Genomic DNA, 18,945 nt, shown 5'->3' with positions numbered 1-18,945 from the left:
TATGTGAAAAACAAAAACTTGATACAAATGAAGCTGGAAACCACATAATATAATTTTGTAAAACTAATTATTGTTCACAGCAAATACCTTTTTTTCAATAACATGAAGTACAATGTTGTCAATGATGGGATTATATCTATCAGCCTTCAAAGAAATTGAATCAATGCAACCATTCTCCAAATTTATGCTCCAACCATTAAAGTTTGAAGCTTTAAGCTTAAAGCTTGAAGCTTGATGAAGAAGTTGAAGAATTCTGACAAATTTTCTGTCTAAATTTGATCAACCATGCAATCAATATACATTGATAATTATGTGTGAAGATGTAAATAAAGAGGAAAGAACATTAGTTGGATACTATGGCCTTGAAGCCCGAGATGATATTATATATTTTTACAAGATCAACAACTTCTCCCTCACAAATATCTTTTCTCAACAACACAAAAATTACACACATGGACTTCCCCAGAAGGAATACACAGAAATCAAGTTAACTATATCTGAGGGAAGAAAAGTAGGAGAAGCTCAAAATTGGCAGGTAAAACCAGTCCAAGGGCTGGGTGTGAAACAAACCCTCAATTGCTCATCTGTAAGTTCAGGTTCTGTCTTGGATGAAAGAAGTAGACCAAAATGCTCGTTGGAGGCAAGAATGGCAACATTTTATCCAACATACTCTTTAGACATATTGTCAGGAAAGGTCAGCTTCTGGAGAAGGATATCATGCTTGGTAAATTGGAGGGATAGAGCAAAAGGGGAAGGTCCTTAAGTAGATAGATTGATTGACACAGTGGCTGCAAAAATGGGTTCAAACACATGAACACATGTAAGGATGGTCCAGGACAGTGTTTCTTTCTGTTGTGCGTCAGGTCACTGTGGGCAAGAAACAACTAGATGACACCTAACAAATTCAAGTTAAGGTTGAAGCTGAAGAAAATTAAAACATGTACACAATAGTGAAAATTCAATCTTCAGTCTATTTCACCTGATTTTTGAAAACATTTTAAGAACAGATTTCTCCTATTGAACACTAAGGACAGATCTGATGAGCTGTAGGAGGACATCAAAAACATCATTAATCAAGAAAGCAAAATGTAATTAAAAAGACAGTAAAGAAAGAAATTAAAAAATGGATGTCAGGAGACTCAAACTTGCTTTTAAGTGTACAGTAGCTAAGGTATGTGAAAGAAATGATGACATCAAAGGGCTTAACAGAAAATTTCAAAGGCAGATCAAGAAAACAAATAAAATATTCTAATGAAATGCTCAAAGACGTAGAGTTATGAAAACAAAGTGGAAGAACACACTCAACCTATCTGAAACTGAAAGAACTAAAGAAAATGTCAAGTCTCTAGCTGTAATATTGAAAGATTCTATAGGCAACATATTAAGTATCAGAGGAAGCATCAAAAAAGGATGGAAACACACACACACACTCACACACACACACACACACACACACACAAAGAATTGTAATACCGCCTAAGAACTAGTTGATATTCCACAATTTCAGGATGTAGCAATGAGCAAGAACTAATGGGACCGAAGGAACAAGTTCAAACGCACTGAAAGCACTGGCAAAAAACAAGGCTCCAGGAATGGATGGAACACCAACTGAAATGTTTCAACAAGCTGATGAAGCACTGGAAGCATTTACTTGCAGCTACTCAGCCACCTGACTGATAGCAATCCATATTTGTGCCCATTCAAAAAAAAAAGTGTCCCAACAGAATGCTTAAACTATATAAAAATATCATTGATATCACATGCAAATTAAATTTACTGAAGATCTTTCACCAGTGGTTGCAGCAGAACATCAACAGTGAGCTAAGAAAGGTTCAAACTGAATTCAGAAGGAGATATAGAAAAGGGGTATTATTGCTGATGTCAGATGTATCTTGAATAAAGTAGACAATACCACAAACTTATTTGCTTGTGTTTTATTGACAATACCAAGTCATTCGACTCTATGGATCATAACAAACTATGCTTAGCCTTGAGAAGAATGGGAATTCCAGGACACTTATGCATGGATCAAGAGGCAGCTGTGAGATTAGAACAAGGGAATAGTGTATGCTTAAAAATCAGATTAGGTGTGTATCAGTGTTGTATCCTTTTTCCATGCGTATTAACTCTGTATGCTGAGCAAATAATCAAAGAAGTTGGATTATATGAAGAAGAATGTGGTATCAGGTTGGGAAGAAGGCTTATTAATAACCTGAAATATGCAGATGAACAACCTTGTTGGCTGAAAATGCAACTAGAAGTACTTCATGGTGAAGATAAAATATTGCATCCTTCAGTATGGATTTCAACTCTATGTAATGAAGACCAAAATCCTCAACCCTGGACCAAGAGATCACATCATGATAAATGGTGAAAAAATAATAAGATTGAAGTTGTCAAGGATTTTGTCCTAATTGGATCCACAATCAGTGCTCATGGAAGCAGTAGTCAAGAGCTAAAAAGACACATTACATTGGATAAGTCTTATACATAAGATGAATTTTGCATATTTAAAAGTATTACTTTGAGGATTGAAATGCTCCTGATCCAAGCTATGGTATTTCCATGGCTCATATGCATGCGAAAAATGGGCTATTGATAAGGAAGACCGAAGAAGAAGAATAGATGCACTGGGATTTTCCTGGGGAAGAATATTGAAGTACCGTGGACTGCTAGAAAGAGGAACAGAAATCTCTCTTGGAAGAAGTATGACCAGAGTGCTCCTAAGAGATAAGGTTGGCAAGACTTCATCTTACATATTTTGGACATATTATGAGGAGAGAGCAGGCCTGGAGAAAGACGAGAAGGATGTCATGTTTGGTAAAGTAAAGGGGCAGCAAAAAAGAAAAAAATCTCTCAGTGAGATGTTCGGCACAGTGGCTGCACCGAAGCGTTCAATCATAAGGACAATTGTGAGATGCTGCAGCACTAGGGAGTGTCTAGTTCCGTTGTGCATTGAGTGGCTGTGGGTCAGAACGGACTGGATGAAACCTAACAAAAACAACAACAACAATACAAGGGATTAGATGATTAACTTAGAGTTGCATTCAATGGCATAGTTAATAAAAAGGCAACACTCACAAACGATAAGTGATGTGCCATTAATATACACTTAGATAATCCAGAGTAAGGAATGGAATCAAGAACATCAATGTATTTTTCCTATTCCTTCTAGTCATACATGTAACCTTCTGGACACTTATTTGACTGTGTGTCCAGTCCCCTATGCCCATATATTCAGATTTTTTTTGGTCTGAACTATGCTCCATTTTGAGTGTCATTTTGACAATCCCCTAAAACTAATTTTGAACAAACTTGTTTGCTCAACCTAATAATGCTCTTTCTTTCTTATGTGGTTTGACCAGTCACATTTAAATCAATGTCAATGACCAGAATCCCCTTTCTATTTCTTAATTTTTCTCATATACGTTTGCTCTAGAACTAGACAAACGAACAGGAAGAGTTCATTTATTGATAGTGTAAAATTAGAATTTAGAGAACTGTGGTGGATTATATATATATTTTTAATCTAGTAAATATAAACACTGTGATGGTTGCCAATGTTGAGGTTATAACCTGAAGGAGGGGGGAGAAAAAAATGATCTGCAATAGAAGATTAAAATGTTTTAAATGATAAAATGAAGCAAAGATAGGAAATATCCTGATTTCAGAGCATTCAATAAATTTCTACCCCTTGAATTTTGAAACTCACTCTTTCTCTTTGAATAAGTTCTAGAAGTTCTCGGTAGTATGTAAATAGGAATCATAAACAACCTTACTACAGCCCATAATGTCATTGAATGGTTACCTTATGGATATATCTGAACTATATCTTCAAATTGAAAATCATTTTGTCCTGACAGAATGCTGGATTTTATGTTACTGAAGACATTGTTTTAAAACATAAAATGGGAGCAGATAGGACATATTTATGAAAAATATGTAAAGTGATTTGTAGGGAATAAGCATTTGTGTAAAATAATTGAGTACAAGGTCAAATGTATCAGAAAATAATGAAAATCCCAATTAGTGAAATACAGAAGCCTATTCCCATGTTTTTAATATGATCTGGGATATAGATAACATATCAACCAATGTTGCTTTCATGTAATGTTATTTCTGTGTATGGATAAATAAATAATAGTTTTGAGGTAGCAAAATTAAAAATATTAATTGAGACATACCTGGGTACAAAAGAAATGTAACATTAGATAGTGAATATTGAGATATGACAGGAAGTCCAAAGTAGATGCCCCTGCAGTTTGGTTCATTCAGAGGTTATTCGGTCTCTTTTGTTACCGTCCTGATCATGAGGTAGAAGACTGCCGTCCTGCTGCAGGCACTGACTCGGTACCTGGGTTCCGAGCACAATCACATCTAGAAGGAGAGAGGGTTTCCTTGTAGCTCCACTCTGGAGTGATAGCACTTTCTCCACACTGACTTTCAGTTGCCACTGGTTAGAATGGAGTCACATCACCCTTCTGGAATTAGGCATGAAGAAAAGTGAGAGCATCGTCATAACTTACCTGAGCAATGATCTAGAGGTGGTGTTGGGGATTGTATTGTATCGCCCCAGAACACATTGAAGTTATAACTCCCTTATCTATAAATATGGCCTTATTTTCTATTTCAAACTATAAACCCTGGTAGGTAGTGTTTATATATCAGCTGCTAACCAAAAGGTTGGCAGTTCCAAACCACCAGCCACTCCTTAGGAGAAACATAAGGCTTTCTACTTCTGTAAAGCATTAAAATGGTGCAGGGCAGCAGAGGATGACGTAAGATATGAAAATAATAACTTATAAGGGTTCATGAGGGAGGAAGGGTGGGTGGGGGAAGGAGGGGTAAAATGAGGAGCTGATATCAAGGGATCAATAGAAAGAAAATGCGTTGAAATGATGATGGCAGCATATGTGCAAATGTGCTTGACACAATTGATGAATATATGGATTTTGATAACAGATGTAAGAGCCCCCAATAAAGGTATTTAATAAAATATTAAAGGGTCAGTTCTACCTTGTCTAATAGGTTTTCTATGAGTTAACCTTGGCTTGATAGCAGTGCATGGGTATTTTGGGGGGGAGCAATAATTTTAATAGTTATGTTAATTTCTGTGCGTTAAAATTACCCACTTCTGTTATTTCTTTCAAAACTGCACTGAGTAAATAAGATGGATAATATATTTTTTAAACATATTCATACATACAAACATATGTGTGCACACAAATCACACTTCATAGAAATACTTGAACATTTCATTTTGTGCTTACCATCATAGCAGATCTATTTCTGTGGTAAATAATATTTTTTCAACCAATGTTATCAATAACTACTTAATGAGTAGATGTATAACATTCATGTAATCCATGATATTAAACATTTGTAAAATGTGAAAATTTTTTACAAAATGAAAATGTTTATAAAAGTTAGTAGTCCCAATTGAGCTGTGAATTAGACTCTGGGCTGCTAACTCGGAGGCTGACAGTTCAGACCCCCAAGCACGCAGACGAAAGACTGGGCTCTCTGCGCCTATAAAACCGTCCAGTCTTGGAAACCCTCAGGAGCAGTTCTACTCTCTCACACAGTGTTGCTGGGAGTCACAGTTGACTCAATGGCGGGGAGTTTCGGCTTGGTTTTTGGCTTATTTTAAGACATTTATTCTTATTGACTAGTCTGCCAGCTTAGTGTTTATATCACAGTTTTATTTGGTGAATGTTTATTCCACATTTAAATGTCTCATAAGGCATGTACACCTAGCAACTAAGTGGAAATAAAATAATAAGGCATATTCGGGCATAATCTTTATGTAATCCCTCTTGCCAATAAGCCCAAAAGCATCAAGTGGTTTATGAAACTATGCTTTCTGATCTTTGGAGAAACATTTCTAGGTATAAAAACGAAAGAGTAACTGTCTTTAATTGCAAACTTCTCCTTTTCTGGTCCTTGGGTAGACTCTTTATGGGCATTAAATAATTTGCAAAACAATCTTATAGCATCGCTGTTTATATTATTCTCATTTTACAAAAGATGAAATTGGTTCTCAATATTCAAGAGACTTTCATAATCATAAAAGCAAATTGCTGAATTGGGAACCTTGTCTGTGCTGCTCTATCATTGGGCATATGTTTGTTTATTCATGGTCAATCAGCTTAGCTGCCTTTAAGAATCCTCCAATGTGATAGGTATTTGGGAATTGGGTCAGGGGGAAGTCTTAGAACGTCATACTGCTGCCGAAGCCACAGCTCTTTGAGACATTTGCTGTCTGAGACATGTTTGGGACTATATCCATGGTCTCAGTAGAACTGGGAACGGTAAAGTGATCTCTTCAATTATCTGGTGATGCAGTGGTTAAAGCACTCCATGACGAACCTGAAGACCAGCCACTTCATGGAAGGAACATGTGGAAATCTGATTCCACAAGAATCTCCTCTTTGGAAATCCTGTTGGGCGATTCTACTCTATCCTCCATGATCACAAATTGAAATGGCCTCAATGGTCTTGATTGGAGGGGATTTACTCAGCTGAACCCTATTACTGTCCAGAGGAAGTGAGTATTAGATGCTAGGCTCTCTAGTCTTAATTCAGCTAAACCTCTGGTGCAGGATTAACATTTGATAAGATCTATTTTTTGATGTAAAATAGATTTTTATTACTGTGGATAAACTTGTATATTAACACTTAAAAAGTAGTAGCTTTTTTCTGTAGATTTATAAATAAATCAACAGCCTTCATATTTAATTTGCAGCTTATGTTCAACTATTTTTAATATAATTGTCAGTTTAAAAATTAATATTATATTTTATGTTTACCTTATCTGTTGTGTGGCATATTGTGCTACTTTTAATTTTTTTTTGCTAATTTTAATTTATAGTTCCTTCAGAAACATTTTATTTGAACATTTCTTGTTTTATGATATAATTGTTTCCTTTTACCTATTGTCTTCTGTTAAGGGCCTAACATTTTGTGCAGGAAACGTTTTCATTCATTCTTTTTTCCTAATGCTCATAACTTTATCCTTGGGTAAATCCTACCTTTTCTTTAATCTTAAATGGCTGATTCTTCTAACATGGTGGTTCCTTCGGCTCCACACTTTAAGGGTGACCGTGGGTTCCAGTCATCAGGGCTTTGTAATCAGTCTCTCTTATGATTGTGAGTTTTCGTCCACATTTTGTTAGTTTATCCAGGACCTTCTAATGTAATCTTTGTCACAACAATTGGTAGTGATTCTGGTCACAGGGTTATGGAAACTGATGTTTTCATGGTCCATTCATTATTGACTATATCTTTCAGTTTTCCTCACTACTTGTTCTTCTGTGTGTGGGGTGAATCGTCAACGTTAGATGGCGACTCAAGAGCTTTGAAGGCTCCTGTCTTGTATTTCTGAGAAGTTTTCATAACTTTGCCCCCTGTATGCTCCCACATACATGGATTTACTTGCAGCAAAGATAAATTATTTTTGTTTGTTTTGCTCATAGAATGTTTCACCTCAGAGCTTCATTTTTCTCTTCAGTTCATTTTGAGTAATAGTAGTGGTATTCTTCCCGTTGGGTGCTGTAGCTGCACATCTCCGCACATTCCTTATGCTTTACTGTACAGCTGTTCAATTGGGTGCTATTCCATTGTATGTATAGGCCACAGATTATCTGTTAATTCATTGCCAGAAACATAGGGGTTTTCCTTGTTTTTGCTATTGGCACTCATGATGGTATGATAATAAATAGGCAGTTATCCATTTCTATCACAAGTCCTAGATCTCTAGGGTATGATGTACGTAAGAGTAGATTTGCTAGATAGTAAGGTCTTTTTACTTGCAGATTCTTGAAAGTGTTATACTGTTTTCAATAGCTATTACACCTTTTTACAATCCTACCAGCCAGTGGGAAAGAATCCAATCTCTCACAACCATATCACCACTTAGACATATTTGCTTGGGTGAGGTGTTATCACTTGAAGTTTTGATTTATGTCTCTCCAATGGCTCATGGTCATAATCATTCTGTTCATAAGTTTGTTAGTTATCTTAATGTCTTCCTTTGAATCTCTTCATGTCCATTTTTTCTATTTAATTGTGTTTTTGAAAAATCGTTTTTGTTGTTCAATTATTGAAAATTTCAATATATTTTAAAAATTAAACCCTCATTGAATATGTAATTCCTAAATATGGTCCACATTTAAGGATACCTTTTTATTCTTTTCAGGAAGTGTTTGGATGAGTTGCTGTCGTCCTAAAGTTGACTGTGGCCGTGATGACTCTGTGCACAGCTTTGCGCATCCGCATAGATGTTCCTGGGCCTGAGCCCACCCGTGTGCCAGTGTGTCAGTCCATCCCATCAGGGACCTTCCTCTTCTTCGCCGCCCCTCCACTTCACCAAACATGGCATCCTTCTCCCACGGCTGGTCTCTCCTGATCATATGTGCAAAATATATAAGATGAAGTCTTGCCATCTTTGCTGCTAAGGAGCACTCTGGCTTTACTTCTTCCAACACAGATCTGTTTATCCTTTTAGCAGTTCATGGTATTTTCAATCTTCTTCTCCAGCACCACAGTTCAGGTGAATCTATTCTTCTACAGTCTTCCTTGGTTAATGCCTAACTTTGACATACATATGACGCAGTGGAGAATACAATGGATTGGGCCGGATGCACCCTACAAACATTATGCACTGCAAAAAGACATCTGTTCTCTTCAATATTCTAAAGAAGTCCTAAACAGCGGATTTACATAATTTAATACATCTTTCAATGCCTTCACTGCTGCTTCCATGAGCATTGATTGTGGATTGAAGTAAGGTTTAGTCATTGAGAAAGTCAACCTTTTCTCCATTTTTCATGATGTTACCCATTGGTCCAATTTTGAGGATTTTGGTCTTCCTTACATTGCATTATAATCCATACTGAAGGCTATAATCCTCGATCTCCATCAGCAAGTGTTCCATTTTTCATGATGTTACCCATTGGTCCAATTTTGAGGATTTTGGTCTTCCTTACATTGCATTGTAATCCATACTGAAGGCTATAATCCTCGATCTCCATCAGCAAGTGTTTCAATTCCTCTTCACTTTCAGCAAGGAAAACAATGTCATCTGCATCCCGCAGGTTGTTAATAATCCTTCCTCCAATCCTGATGCCACACTGTTCTTCATAGAATACAAGTCGTCTGACGATTTGCTCTGTATATCAGTTCAAGAAGTCCGGTGAGAGGAAACAAGCCTGATGCACACCTTTCCTAATTTTAATATCTGCCATATTCCCTTGTTCTGTTGGTACAACTGCCGCTTGTGTCATGTATAAGCTCCAAATTAGCAGAGTGGAGTGTTCTGGAATTCCCTTTCTCCTCCAGATTATCCACAGTTTATCATGGTATTGGATGGTATGGTTTGGTATTATGGTATTAGATAAATAAATGTATTTAATGTTTAGAAATTTTAGTTATCTAGTTTTTATTCTATTGCCTTGTGTGTTTACCATCTAAAACAGTATTTTTGTTGTATAGTGTCTAAATAGGAATAATTTTTAATCCAGCCTGACATTACTTCTATTTGAAGCGAATTATTGAAAATATGTATACTTATTTTTATAACTGATACATTTTTCTACTATCTTGTCTATTGGTTTTGTTTATTTGAAGAGCTATACTATCTTTACTTAATCAGACATGAAAAAATGTTTCTCATTTTGTAGCAGTACTAGGATCTACAGACCATTAATAAAAATAGCTTATGTCAGCATTTTTAAAGTGACAAGGTTAAGAATGAAAAAAACTATATCAATTCTCTCCGAATTATTTCTTATGTAGTATCAGTATGGACACCTAGGGATAATGGTATTTACTAGAGAGGTTAGGATACTATTTTAGGTGTGAGCAGAATGGTTATATATAAAAGGAACTTCTACCCTCAAGAGAAAATGAACTATCACACAAAAACTGAGAACTAAGAACCAGACAAAGGATGTGGGCTGAAATTGAATGCAATGAGTAGAAGACATGCTTGCTACACACTAACGAGAGTCCTCAGAATTTCGATTGTGCATCATCCATCTGCCCTCCAAATGGGGGCAGGAGCAGTTTTCTTTGGGGCTGACCAATATCCGAATCCTCAACTTGATGCAAATCTGAAGATACAAGAGAATCTCGATGCCACCTCCAACAATAACGACAGTGGACAGAAATTGTGTTTCCTTTCACATGATCACTGGAGATCAGAAAATAGTCATAAGGAGAAAGTTAGGAGCCACATCGCCTTTTTCTGGATCTGTGAACTCAAGCAGCTATCTAGACTTTATGCTTCAGCTTCCTCATATATAAGGTAAATAACGGTGAAATAGGCGTGGCAACGGTCTCTAGCTTATTGGTTTATTTTTAGGATCGAGTGAGTAAAAATATATGAAAGATATAAAGCACAGTTCCCAGCACTTGTTGAGTGTTGTGCCTCTTAAACAGAAAAAAAGTACACATGCTGCTGACATTGGAATCATAATAGAGTGACTCAGTGTTATAAATCCTTTAGAGATTATTCAATATAGATTAATTTGGAAATGATTGTCATCACTAAACTTTACACATAACAATTCTGAAATGGAAAATAATTTATGATGTATGTACTTTTACACACACACACACACACACACACACACACACACAAATAGCCTTGCCTTTGAAGCCAGGTAACACTGGCACAGTGGCAGGTTCTTCAATGGAGGGTGTGCAGTGACTCTAGTGACCACGTGGGCATTCCGGCCGGTTTTCTCTGTGTCAGAAGGCTGTGTGTGTGCCTCCAGTAGTTCTTGTTTGCACTTGCTCCTCTGGCTTTTCTTTGGGTTCCCTAAGCAACTAGAAAACTTTCAAAACATTTCCTGCACTGAATTAGTTAGATTGTTTCTGGTTTTGTCAAAAGGAATCCTAATTTATGCTAAGAACTCAATTTTTCATGATACATTTGCATACATTCACTATTAAAATGTCATGTTAAAAATGTATCAACTACTTTTAAAATTGCATGAAATGAGTGGATTTTAAATTATGTTCCTTTTGTTATTCTTAGTATTTAGAAAACTCAAAAACCAAACTCACTGCCATCTATTTGCTTATGTTGTAGTTATATATATATACATATACACATATATATGTGTGTATATGTATATGCTTATATGTGTGTATACACACATCTATATATATATGATAAAGGGGTAGGATGAGAGATTTAAGAGTATTACAATGTTCCCTAGATTTTTTTTTAAGCCTTGAAGCAAAAATGCAAATTACTTAACCTTGCAATAGGAATCTGCATGTCCTTTATGATTTGGATTGCTTCTCAAAAATCTGCTATTCTAAGAGCACAAATGGCCACCTTTACCAGGGAATAGGTTATAAAGGTTGAAAGAGGGTTGTCTTCTCTACACTGGGAAATTGATTATTGTCACAAGCACATACAATGTAAATATAATGATACATAACCCATGGGAATCTTCTTGATTTCAGTTTAATATATCAAAACTCACAAAGTTAACCTGCATATAATATCAGAAATAAAAGTTTGACTGATGAATTTGTTCTTTGCCCTTTTCAGGAATTCTGAAATTCACCAACTTCTTTAAATAGCCTGGTGCAATTCGATTCTTTGCATTGAGACTGCAGACAGTAAAGATGTTCATTTAGATCAAATCACTTAACCTTTAAGGGAACAATATACATAAATAAGTAAAAGGAAAAATGGTAGAAATTTATACTGTTTAACCAAAAGAGCAAAACACACAAAAATGGCTTACTATATTTCTAAAATAATTTATTCATCAATATTTCATTTACAAGGTTCTGGAAAACCATTTCCTGAGCTTAAATTTCACATTTTGCTTTTCAGCTAGGCCTTCAGGTGTGGGTTCCCTCCACACCATGCCTTTCATCTCGACATGTCACATCTGTTCACCTCCTTTCAGTTGTTGCTGTTGCCCCTGCCCCCTCACCCTCTCACCCCATGCCTCAAGGAAAAAAGGAAAGTCCTATTTAGAAACAGGCTGCCCTGTTCCCCACTGCCCCTACTCCTTATTCCTTAAAAGATTATTTCATTGATACATTTACCATTTAGAACCCCTAACTTTGTATTTTTGCACATGTCCAACTAACCTTGATTTACTTATACCTTTCACCACTTTTGTCACTGTTTATTGGCTGTGTGTTTTCATGTTAGCTTCACGAACTTCTTGAATAAATTGTCTTTCTGCAACTAATACTGTATTTCCAGGTATTCATAAAGTCACTATATTTCTGAAGGCATTGTTATTTATTATTCTCAAAGGTCTATTAAGGGTTAAATCCTAAAACTATTTTCAAGATTCCATAGTATTAAAACTTTTATCATCACCTTTTAAAGGCATTGCTCTATTGAATAGCAAGATGCAATACTTTTCTAAATCTGCTATATTTGGCAATTTCATCCATTGTTTTAGAATATTCTTCATTCATCAACATTTGAATCAAAATTTTATTCTTAATGAGCCAATCTTTTCATAAATAGCATAGAATATTTTTCAGAATACTAATATTTTTAGACTAGAATTCAGGAGGTAAGTAACCTAACCCTAAAAAAAACTAGCATAAATAATTGGGAGGAGAGTTGCTATTGTTAATCAATATTGCTTAGGGGATTGTGCTATTTTCGTTTGGTGAATTATTCTATTAAATAAAGAAAAAAGGTTGAGAGGTATCGCAGTATTAAAGACATACAAGACGTCACATTGAAATATTTATTTCCTTCAATCGTACCAAGTTAGCTCTCCTTTCATTATCAGTATACAACATTTTCTCACACATTGGGAAGATTCCTTGTTCTCTGGGCCCCTTGATTATTAGAGTCGCTCTGAGTGCATCAGCTCAATGGAAGTGAGTTTAGGTTTTCGGTTTTCTTTATTATTAAAAATGCATCTAACTTAAAGCCATAGTCTCAAATCTAAAATAAGCTTTCTCTCTTATTTCATCCTTTCTCTCCACTTATTGTTGTTAGGTCTCAGTGAGTGGGATCCAGCTCAGAGCTACCGCCTTGACATGTGAAGGAAGCAGTGCCCTGTTCTGGCCCATCCTCACAATGATGGTGTTTGATCCCATTGTTGTAGTCATTGTTTCATTCCGCCGCTTTGAGCGTCTTCCTCTTTCCTGCTGACTCTAGTTCACCTATGCATTGTCCTTTCCTAAGAACGTATCTCTCTGATATCATTTCCAAAGTATGTGAGCTTCAGCAACACCATCCTGACTTCTTAGGATCATTCTGGCTGCAGACTTCGAGAACATAGATGTTAGTTCTAGATATCCACATAGTAACTCAGAGTGTAAATACATCAACTCTTCTCCAAAGTTTTACATGCAAATGAGACATGTAAGGACACCATCGCAAAGGTTAGGAGCATCTCATTCCTCACAAGAGAGCTTTGTTAACACTTTAAAGCTGTCTTGGGCTACAGATTTGCCCAATGTTAGGGGCCATTTCATTTCTGGACTGCTGTTTCCATGAGCAGTGTTGTGGATCCAAACAGAATTCGATGTTTGCAAACTTCAGGCTTCCCTTTATTTGTCATGCTGCATTTTGTTTATTGATCCAGTTGTAAGAATGTTTGTTTTCTTTACATTGAGTCAATCTGTAATGAAGGCTATAGTCTTTTATCTTCATCAGTACATGTTTAAAATCTTCGTTATTGCCACAGTCAGGTAATATGTTAAATATTGCAGTCGGAGGAAGACTTGGCAATCTGCTTGTAACAAGATTGCAGTCAAGAAAATGCAAGAGGCAGCTATGTCGGTGAGGCCAAACTATACTCATTGCCAACGAGAGAACAAGGAAGAGGTTGAAATATATTTTATGACCTGCCCTTGAGAGCTTCACCAAGTCCCTTTTGCTGTACTTTCTTCCTTAGAATCAAGTCACACTTAAATCTAGCCCACACGTAAGAAAAGGAAAACTGTCCTGAAGGGAAGTATATAGAAATTTTGTGAAACAACTTTAAAATAACCTGTGATAATACTGCAATTAGATCATAAGGTTAGGTTTCACTGAGCTTTTAGCTATTAATTAAATTGATTAGTTGATTAATTAATGCTACTTTCATGAAGTGTTTACTAATGATATTATACAGCTGATATTTATCTCATGCATTATATATAGCAGTCACATCCTCAAGGAGGGGAGAACTGATGAGAAGAGTCAGGCACAATCTTGTTGTTCGGTATCACTGAGTTTGTTTCAACTCATAGCAACCAAAACATCACCTGTCATGTGCCATGCTCACGATGGTCATGTCTGAGCCCACGTATTTCCTAGACGGCCTTCCTCTAGGAGCTGCCCCTCTGCTTTACCAAACACAGTGAGGGCTCTTTAGGGGCTGTTCGCTCCTGATGACATGCCCAGAGTACATGAGATGAGGTCTCTCTACCCTTTCATCTAAAGAGCATTCTGGTCGTACTTCGTTCAAGGCAGATTTGTTTATTTTTTTGTCAGCCCGTTGTCCTTTCAATATTCTCTGTAAGCAACATAATTCAAATGCATCGATTCTCCTTTAGTCTTCCTTATTCAATGTCCAACTTCCACATGCATAGGAGGAGATTGAAAATACCATTATTGGACCCGGCACACCTTAGTGTTCAAAGTGACATCCTTGCTCTTTGGCACTAATCTTTTGCAGCAGATTTACCCAATGTAATCAATGTATCCTTTGATCTCTTGACTGCTGCTTCCATGAACAATGACTGTGGACCTATGTAAGACAAAATCTTTTACAACTTCAAACGTTTGGTGAGGATTTCGGTCTTCTTTACATTGAGTTGTGATCCATACTAAAGGCCGCAAACCTTGATCTTCATGAGAAAATGCTTAAAGTTCTCACTTTCAGCAAGCAAGGTTGTGACATCTGCACATCTAAAGTTGTAAACAAGCCTTTCTCCAATCCTAATGCTACATTATTCTTCATATAAGCCAGCTCTCTGAGTATTCAGAGTATTCCGCATGCAGACTGAACAAGTATGGTGAAAGAATACAATCCCGACAGACACTTTTCCTGATTTTAAACTCTGCACTATTCCCTTGTTCTGTAAGAATGAATGCATCTTGGTCTCTATACAGATGCCATATAAGTACAAGGAAGTGTTCTGAGGTTCTTATTCTTTTTAAAGCTGTGTATAATTTATTTTGATCCACATTGTCTTTACATAGTCAATGAAACGCAGGTACACAGCTTTCTGGTATACTCTGCTTTGAGTCAAGGTCCGTTGGATGTCAGCATTCATATCATTCCACATTTTCTTCTGAATACAGCTTGGATTTTGGACAGCTTCTTGTGGATGTACAGCAGCAATTATTTTTGAATAATCTTCAACAAAAGTTTAATTGTATAATGTTAATTATATAATTCAATAATTTTTACATTCTATTTTTTAATCTTTTTTTGTAATTGGTACAAATATGGGTATCACTCTGTCAACTGTTCAAGTAACTGTTTCCAAATTTCTTGGCAGGGTAAAATATTATTTTTACTATTATATTAATTTACAAAGCACAAATATTGGTATACTGTCTATTTTAATATTAAAATTGTATAAAAGAGCTACATGAGACTTAATAATAATAATTTAGAACTATTTTGAGAATTTTCAGTGATTTAATTTGTCTAACTATGGAAATATTGCTCCATATATCAGAAGAGTACACAGCAATATGAAATTAGTAAATCAATATGTAGAAAATAAGTCTAACCAAGATATTCCATGTATTATCACAGTAGATCCCCCAAATTATTTTGGAAATTTAGAAATAAGACTACGTAAGTGCTCTACCGCTTAGTTATTATTACTATTAGTGATTTTTAGTCAGATAAAAAGTAATTTGTATTATATTAAGCTGATTCAGGCATTACAGCAAAGGGCTTGAGTTCAGTGATGCGTGACCATGAGCAATCCATGTGGTATTGGTGCTGTGTTTTAAGAAGAGAGAAGGAATAGATAAAATGTATCTCAAAGTTGAATTAGAATATCTTATAGAGTTTTTCAGAAGGCCCACTAGCATTGGTTTATAGCACACTACACAGTCTAATAATTTTACCATAATATTTTCACCATAAATAAAATAAAAAAAATTTTAAGGGAAAAATATTGGATCATCAAGCAGTAGATCTCTTTCATTTTAGGTAGAAACACACACACAAGATTCAACATTTATCTAGAGTTAAATCAAACAGGCAATTAATTTAAAGAGAAAACCTTCAATAGGTGACACATTTTAATATTTAGTCTTAAAACACTTCTCTGTGCTGAAATGTTAATATCCAGAGTATTCTGGCAACAATTTTTACCTTCTCCATAAACTTTGCCAATAATTCATGTAGCTAATAGATATTCAAGCCTGCTGTCAGTATTCCTGCAATAAAGCTATAACAAGAGACAAACTCTGACTTAAGTGATAAAATTAGGTGACCATTTGTATTATAACAACATGGGACAAAGAGAATTACTACATGTTCTACAAACAAAGAGCCATAGAAATCAACATTATTGATGTAGAATATTTTAAAAAATAAATACCATATTTCAACACAATGATAAGAAAAAAATATTCAGAGAGACTGGGAAACTACATTCCCACTATATCTGTTTCAAATGACATGTCTCCTTTTCGTGTTTTTTTCCCGAGGAAAATATCAAGAAATAGCTCTCGTTACTATGGTAACTACATTAAAAATTAAAAAATGTGGAATGTTTTCAAGTGATAAATACATTTAAAATGCTTACACCAGCTCATTGAAATATCAGATAGAACTTGACATTTAGGCTAAATATTGCAAGACTTGCATTTTATGACATAAATTACAAATTCCTTAACTATTCTTTTATCAACAGAAATAAATTGATTTTATTAAAGAACGAATATTGAAATTCATTTTTACAGTGCAACAATAATTCTAATGGGCATTTACAAATTATGCTCAAAGTTGATCATTCTTAGTGAACATTAGCTGAAAATAGTATAACTAAGATATGATAGTATTCTCATACATTGAAAATAAGCTTAGCATAAAATGTAGTAGATTTTCACATGAGCATATATGAAACTCTAATATTACACTTCCATTTTATTTGTTTCTTTGTGATTCTGAGTTTGCTTGCAATGAACAAGTGTGACTTACTGATTTAAACCACTCCTCCAGATGCCCCAATTATCTAATCTCACTGAATGGCATCACAATCCAAATAGATAGCATTACCAGAGCCTGAGTATTAGCTTGATGCATTTGTCAACAAATCACTACTATCAAGGTATATCTGGATTTCCATCACTGTACTCTTTTTAGTTCCCACTTGAGTATACCAAAGGAGGTCTGTTGGCACTGCTAATACCAATGTAGGAGATATCTGTGAGAGGAAAATTAGTCTATCTGCTACAATAACCATCTGTAGGGTCTTGGAAACCCTTCCATATGGTCATTTAGTGTCCGCATGCACTCAGTAATAGATGGTGTGGCTTGATTTGTTTTTAAATGCAAACCCAAGGACATTAGGTGGCACAAGCAGTGTGTGCTCAATAAAATGATTAAACAAAAACAAAACAAACAACAACAGAAGGAATATAGGTGAATCAAATCAACTCATTGGGGTCACTGAAGATAGTCCTGTCAAGCTGCTTCTGTAAAGATCACAACCATAAAAGCTCTATGAAATTCAATTCAATTCTACTCTACACCATAGCACCAGGAGTCACCAAGAGTTGGTATTGATTTATTGGCATTTTATTTTTCTTCATGTAAACCAAAACTAGATCTTCTCTGGAGTATTGTAATACATTTTAATTATTTTCCTATTTCTTCTTTTGTTCTCTCATGCAAACACTATATAGTACTTTGAATTATTTTTTAACTTAAAATCATATCAACTCTATTTTAACTCTCTAATGGATTCACATTATACTTTGAATGCTTACTTATTGCGTTTTCATAGTCTCATATGATCTAACTTTCATCTACCTACTGACTTCATTCCTTACACTCTCCCCACCCTGCTCTGAAATTGAGCTTCTTCTGTCTTTGTGAAGCCAGGAGTTCCCTTCCAGACCTTTGCAGTGTGATTCCCTCTGTCCTAGAAATGTCCCTGCCTTTTGTGAACAAGATGCTTCACATGCACCTCTCAGCTCACAGTCCTCAGGAGGGTCTTCTCTGCTGAGCTTCGAAAACAGCGACTCAGAGCCATTGTGTCCACTTCTTCCTTGTTCTCCTTCATAATGATACTCACTATTATCTGTAATAAAATTGTTTATTTAATTAATTTTCTATACGCTCTTTGAAAGTAGGCATATTGTAGGCAATTGGTACTTCACCTTGACTTTATTTCTTTAGTGACCAATTTTTGTCTGATACTTAGCAAGCACTGAATAGACATTATTAATATGATAAACTTATATAAATATAAAATTAAATAACCATACTGAATGAGTGAATTCATGAGCAACTGGCATAATGAGTGGAAATTGTGGATCCACAAAAGAAAAAAAATCACCATTTTTAAATGTACATTAACTAGACATGGTTATTTTTAAAGCTATATATATATACTTATATATGTACAATACCATTATTCATATTTAATAATGAATAATAAGACTGCTGGTTAATGTAAAATTAAGATAAAACAATTAAAATAATATAAAAGATAAGATAAAATTGTTAGGTTAAGATACAAAATACTGAAGCAATAGAACAAGCTTTACAGGAAAAATTGGAAAATCATCTAAAGCGTGTCTGCGTTGCCATTACGAAAGTGTTGTCAAACTATAGCATCAATGGTTTTTCCTCCTTCCTGGGATTTAGTGTCAAAAAAGATGTTGATCAAATACCTTTCTTATTACTTCATATGTTCTACTGTCTCTTTTTCAAAAATCCAATTTTGTATTTGTGAAAATAATAAAATTTGCTGAGTGAA

This window comes from Echinops telfairi, unplaced genomic scaffold (assembly GCF_000313985.2).
Source record: "Echinops telfairi isolate 266 unplaced genomic scaffold, ASM31398v2 ScPeMD7_7424;HRSCAF=8462, whole genome shotgun sequence".
Taxonomy (NCBI): Eukaryota; Metazoa; Chordata; class Mammalia; order Afrosoricida; family Tenrecidae; genus Echinops; species Echinops telfairi.
Note: the sequence above shows the minus strand (reverse complement) of the source record.